The sequence below is a fragment of the Frieseomelitta varia genome, unplaced genomic scaffold (assembly GCF_011392965.1).
Source record: "Frieseomelitta varia isolate USP_RPSP 00005682 unplaced genomic scaffold, Fvar_1.2 scaffold_656, whole genome shotgun sequence".
Taxonomy (NCBI): Eukaryota; Metazoa; Arthropoda; class Insecta; order Hymenoptera; family Apidae; genus Frieseomelitta; species Frieseomelitta varia.
The window spans coordinates 44,932-52,107 of NW_025110430.1; the positions used below are offsets into that span (position 1 = coordinate 44,932).

Genomic DNA, 7,176 nt, shown 5'->3' on the forward strand with positions numbered 1-7,176 from the left:
ATATATATATATATATATATATATATATATATATATATATATATATATATATATATATATATATATATATATACACGTATAATATCCATCTTTGGACAATAGCAGCCGGCCGGGAACATTGTCACTATGTAATATCTCATTTTTATATTATTTTCTGTCTTTCGTCGTCTATTATACGTTAGATATCATAAAATTACTTTATGAACAGTTAAATTCTCGAATTCAGCAAATATCTCAGAGAAGGGGAGCGGATCAATTGGAACAGTATCCTTATTTTGTACTGGGATTTAACTCCCCGAGATGAATTGCGTGATATTTACAAGGACTATAGAAAAGCGACTAGGACCTCAAATATAAAATTTTAGCTTCGACCAGTTTTTGAGATATTGGAGAATTAATGAAAATACATCAAATTCTGCATATTACAATATTATAAACATGTATATGTATAAACTAATGTACTATTAAAAATATGAGAAATCCTGACATTTCGTCGTTTAATATTAATGATCAGTTTAATAGAATGGTGGAAAAAGTTGTACAGCAATATAACAAATAATTAAAATTGTATATTCAAAAGAGTTGCGGTTCATTCAAATCGTTCGAGAGCTCGTCTTGTTTTATTCGTCCAGGTTCGCCTATCGATCACCGTTCTTTGTCATAAGACTGCAGTCTTACCTCTTCTGGTAATCCTCGGTGTTTATATTTATGTTTATACTTCTTCTATTACGTGGATTCTATGTACATATTAACCGAAAATCTTGACTGCAAGTTTTAAAATATCATTGAAAAAAGATAAAATTTAAATTTTCTATGGTGGATTTCCACTCATAAAAAAAATTCTCAATATTTTTAAAAACTTTTGAATTTTTACAAATTTTGAGAATAAAAGTATTTTTAATTTCTTATTTGTTACATAACGTAAAAATATCTTTAAGAAGAAAACAAAGGTTCAGCGTTATCAAAGCAAAAGCTTTATATTTTAAAAAGAATTCAAATAACCATAATTTTTTTCATAAAGTTATATAAGACTTATACTTTCAATTATTTTAAAAATTTGCTCAAATTACTTAGGTGTGACTATTTGATATTCCGGAATTGGATCTGATCGGATTGTGCGAATACCCAAGACAATACAAGACTCACGTAGGCTATTTCTCTACTTTCATTATTTCATGGTCGGAACCGATCGATGGAACAATGACAAAAATGTGGCAATGTCATATCCTTAGATTTCATAGCTATGCTTTCGTCAAGAAATCCTAAATTATTTTATTATTAACTATTAACTATTCTTTTAATTCATTTATCATTTGTCATTCTGTTCAATAATAACAATAACAATCACGATGAAGGCAATCGGATCAAAAATGAGAATGAGCAGTACTCAATGACAATATATCATTTTGAATTCGTATAAAATTTCAATAAAATATGTTAAAATATTCATTATGTCATTAAATGTCATTAAATTCTTGAGAAAATTGTAAAGAAATTTCGTAGTATATTACAGAAACGTGGTAGAGGCATAAACACGGGTGTGGAGGACTATGATTACTGAAAGAAATAAGGTTTACTGTTTTATGTCAAACAAAACAATAATCAGCAGGATAGACTGAAAGAGAAATTCGATACGAACTCACGAACGATTGGACGAACCGCAATTCCTTCGAATATATACGTCAATTATACAATTTAGTTTACAAAATTATTCTACAAATCCATATTTTATATCTAATTCTTGCACAGTGAATGCCAGATTATTGTGTTCGCTTAATTGTAATAAATATCTGTGATTGTTTAACGTGAAATTTAACCTCCTTAATAAATGTTTTGTTTCAAAAAAAATTCTCTATATTAAATGATTGGAATGAAATTGTAGTGATTAAATTTTAATTTTTATGCTCCATAAAAAAATTGACAAAAATATTAAATTTTCATCACTTTCACTTTAAAATGCTGTAAAAATGACTTTAAAAACAATTCTTTCCTTTTTCAACAAATGCTTTAAAATAATGCAAAAGTGATTAATAACTCACACAAGTTGTTGATGCGACTTTAAATAATGAAAAAAAAAGATAGTACAATTTTATCTCGAACATTTTCTTTGTATAAACAAAAATAGCAGATATATATTCATTTAAAAGCCGTACCCTCCATAAAATTTGAAGCGTCTCAAGAAACATTGATCTTTTTTTGACATTTTCTTTTTGAACCTACTATTTTTTCCACAATAGCATGTAGAAAAAATTCAATCGAAGAAAATATAATTATAGAGATCTTTTAAAGAGCAATGCTTTTGTGCGCTTTTTAAAAAATGTTTTATTACTAAATTTTCATTTACTTATTATGATTACTGTATGTACATACATATGTATGTTTGTTCGTTTCTGGATTCAGTGTCACTGAATTCAATTCAATAAATAATTTTCGATGAGGAAACGGCAACACTGTCCATATTGTTTTATTTTAATTTCTATCACCAACAGTGTAGGCATGTGACGCGAGAATGGTAAGGGGAACGTATGACACAAAACGTGGGACACAAAAATAAAAATGGTTTTGCGAATAGTTCGCCAGTTTGACAAAAATTTTTGACCACCTTTGTGTATGTATTTCGTGATGGACAATTATGATTAGGAAATTTGTATATTCGGACTGCTTTTCTCAAACACTACTCACTTTTACTACAGAGAATATCATACCGATCTTTTCTTCTGTTGAATATTTCATTATGAATTTCTGACAAATTTCGATACACTGCTCAGAATTGTTAGAAGAACCACTAGAAGAAATTATCATTGATGATGTAATAAATAATAAACATCTTTATTTACAGTTGTTATAAAGCTCTCGACTATCGTGTGTTGGCTAAAGTCTGTGATTCTGATAGAAGTAAAATTTATATGTAAAATTCAAATTTCCAAAGTTACATATCTGAATCTATTTTCTCGCCAGCAACATGATGCAATAAAAAAAATATATATAGTTATATCAGAAAAAACACCAATGACCTTCAAAAAAATATTCTTAGTTAAAAGAATTCTAAGTTATTTTAAAGATATTCTCAGTTATTTGTCTTTCGGATACCATTCATATTAGACAAAAAATATTTTCTATATCATCACAATTCGAAAAATTATTTAGCCTCATTTAAATGGACTACCTCGTATACAATTTTACAATTGCTGTAATGAATTAGATTTTAGAACGACGTAATTTGTCATAGGATGCCTCATTGTGCATGGTTGAATATTCATTAAAAGTTTTCACTTTGCAACTGATTTTGTGAGAATGTCATTTGAAAAATAAGGTGAAAATTGAAGTGAGATATAAAAATAAAATTACCCAGCCACACAGGTGGTGTAGTAAAACCCATGATGTTGTAGTAGATGCAATGTAATCGGCATAATTCTGTACACGGTAATAATGGAGAACAATGCAAGACTTGCATTCCACAATACAAGCACGCGCCTTAGATTGTATTTTGGTCTATTTGACATGTAATGCTTCCCACCAAAAATTAGGATTGCATAAAGAGCACAATACAAAAAACAGTATGGAAAATGGTCCTTCATCCATATTTGTGACTGCTTGTAATCGAAGTTTTCTTCGAAGCTGAAGGGATGCGTGTAATTCGATGTAGTGAAAGGCATATAATCATATAATTCATTCATTGTCAATATGTCCTTCATCTATTCGTTGACCGTGAAAATTTAAAGAAAGAACGAGGCTTTTGCTAAATCTGCTGAAAAGATAGAAAGATATTTATTGAATTTACATTTTAGAAGCTGAGTATTATTAATGTTAACATTAATAATACTCAGCTAACATTGTATATAATAACAATTATAATTAGAAATCTAAAATAATAATTATTTGAAACATTTTTTCAAAGGAAGTCATTGAGAAAAGAATTATTTTTTTCTATCAATGAATTTCTTTTTGTTATCAATAAATAAATATAAAAAAAAATTTCTAAAAGATATGAAATTATATAAGAACAAAATTCTTTTTTGTTATCAGTATCTATTGTCAGAACATTTATAAATAGTGATCAGTATATCTAAATAGCCGGAATGTTTTTTTGATTATTAATAGTCATCATCGATGACCTGAATTTTATTTTAATTATCGATAACTATTATTGACGACAAAATATCTTTTATTTCTGTTCGAGTAATGTCAATCGTTATCAATAATTATTAATAATTAGTACTCATCGATAACATTAAAAAATATGATATATACATATGTAATTGTTGTACTTCTAACATTAAAGAAGTGATATATGTGTAACTCTTGCACTTTCATTACCTAGTCACGATACTTTTACATGTCTCATTCACAGTTTCACAATTTTAACATAAGTTTCGTTCAGAATTACACGTTGGAATGATATAATTAAACGATATACTAAATTACAATAAAAGTATTTATTGCATAAACTGGTAATACGACAGATGTTTCGGTGATGAGTATCAAGCTAATATAATATACGCAAATATTAATAAGTGGAATAGTAGTACAATATTTTTATTAACACTTGTATATGTTATATATACAGGGTGTTTCGTCTAAGTACAGTGAAATATCTCGGAATGGGTTGAAGCTACGAAAAAAATGTTTATACAAAAGCTGTTCGGTTTATAAAAAGGTGTCTTACGTAGTATTAACAATTTTTTTCATTCATATAATAGCGGAGGAACTTTCAAGGCCAACTTAATTTTTTTAAATTAGGCCATACATTTTTTTATTCATATTACGACAGTTGGTTTCAATACCTTGAAATATCCTCCACTATTATATGAATGAAAAAATTGTTAATACTTTTTATATTGAATAGCTTTTGTATAAATGTTATTTCCGTAGCTTCACATTTCGAGATATTTCACTGTACTCAGTGAAGGTGTACGAAACACCCTGTATAATGTCTCCAATTTAGCTGAAAATGTCCAAGTATCTGCAGAAATACAAATTATACTAAAACATTTCGAACCAAAACTTTACGGTAGTATAACAGTAATAATAAACTATACGTGAGTATTTGTTTGAATGTAAGTTGTTGAAAGAACATTTTAGAATAGTATTTTAAACTAGATTTTCCAACAAGACAATAATCTGAAATATTCTGCCATATACTCCACGCCAATGATTGGTTTATAACATTCCCACGCAATCATTGACTCCCGTCGCATATGGTACAAACTTCAAAGAAAAAAAAAAATATACAAATTGGTCTAATATACAAATCGACGTGGTTAAAATTTTTTTTGTGTTTTCAGTGCTTAATGAATTTTACGAAATAATTTAGTAGAAATGGTTTTCTACTGTACAAAATTTTGTATGACTATTTTTATCTCGGCAATTGTTTACGTTCATGTAAATTTTGATTCATTATGAAGAGTAAGATAATGTATTTAATTTTGCTTTTGTACATTTGTTACTGTTATATGTAATATATAGATATTTGAATATCTGTATATTTAATAACAGCAAAATACTGCTTCTATTATTTCTACGTTGCAAATGTACAAGTATATTTGTTCCTTGCTGTATCTCGCGTGATTTGCACACGATATGCAACGAAATGTTCATGCCAAACTGTTCAAAATTCTTGAAACTCATAAATAAATTTCCGTGCATTTATAGATTATTGAAAAATGTAGAAAACGTTTAGCATGTACATAATATGAAAAAATATATAAACTATTTAAAATTTATTACCATATTCACCTATATTACAGTAATAGATGATAAAGCGAATTTATATCTAGATTCCACTGTTTTCATAGAAATTTAAAATACCTCTCCCGCATATACATTTCGTTTCAGTTAGCTTGACAGCGCGATCTTATTCTCTTCAGATTTGTTAAACTTTTTTTTTCAACTCGCTACAGTTACGTTGCAAAATTAGAAATGCGTATCTGAAATGAAGCATCGAATGAATAATTCTTGCAGTAAAATGCATTGCCTATTTAAGAGATTTGAAAACAACAATAGGCATTTTTGTTCCATAAATATTGTTCTAGCGATGTATTCTGTTATCAAATATATCAATAATATATGTTATTATACATATGTAACATTTTATAAAAAACAATGTATTAAACTGATACAAGGAATGGATAGTTAAAATTAGTTTAAAGTTAATACATTTAATATTAACGACAATGAAAAATGAGTTATAAAAAATTTACTATTATTGGTTTAGTTATATCGTTGTATTTACGCTGCAATATGCTAAACATAAGATCAATGTTAACTTCGGCCGAAAGAGTAATTCTATCAAACGTTACCCGGGTCATAACTAACTCAGAATTTGAAAAAATTTTCAAAAGAAACAACGTCAAGCTATGCTCCAGAATAACAACCCTGAAAGCAAGAATAACCGACCCGGAATACGCCCAAATACTCAGTTCCAGAAGACAGGCATACATTGACCCCGATGATACTGGAAAAATTCTATCCACCTTCCTAATAACTTTTGAAGATACATCTTACCGTATTTTCACCTCTATCGACAGCTTCTATTCTCTGCTTCTAATATAAACAAGAAGGTCACTTAGCGAAAGATTGCCCGCTAACCCAAAATTCAAACATAACCGATACGACAATCCCAAATACAAATTCAACGATTCTCAAACCAACTCAATTCTCCAAACTACCGGTAAAGAAGAAACCCACCACTACCGAGACAAACATCGACAATCCTAAACAAGCAACGAATAAATTACCTAGCACACAGCATTACCCATTACAGAGCAACCACCAATCCTTCTTACTTCTAAAAGACCACTGTCACAATCATCAGCTGACGACAAACCGGATTATGTTAGCTTAAACGACATAGTCTCCATGCCTCCACCAATCACCAATCAATCCACATAAAAAAAAAAAAAATTGCAACAATCAAACTAAAACCACTTCCTCCCCAATCTCCAGTTTTCGATTCCGCCAAACTAGAGGAAATGTTCGCCCTAGTAAAAGAAATAATAAATAAAAAAAATCCTTCACACTCCCAGCTAAACTATCCTCAGATCAAGAGCCTCCTCCAAGACACCTTTGGATCAGCACACCCATTGGAAATCGCAGAAAACTACACCGATAACATTCCGACACTTGTTCAAAATCTTGAAGAAATCTACACTCATCTAAACGAAAGAAGCAAAAAAA

General features: G+C 29.0%; 1 long non-coding RNA gene across 1 annotated transcript in view; it reads right to left on the minus strand.

The window, feature by feature from the left end:
- Nucleotides 1-3,348: 3,348 nt before the first annotated feature.
- Nucleotides 3,349-7,176, minus strand: part of LOC122534984 — a 12,673-nt gene continuing 8,845 nt past the window's right edge. The window contains exon 2 of the long non-coding RNA XR_006308034.1: nucleotides 3,349-3,748. This is a non-coding gene — a long non-coding RNA (uncharacterized LOC122534984). The remainder of the gene's footprint in view (nucleotides 3,749-7,176) is intronic.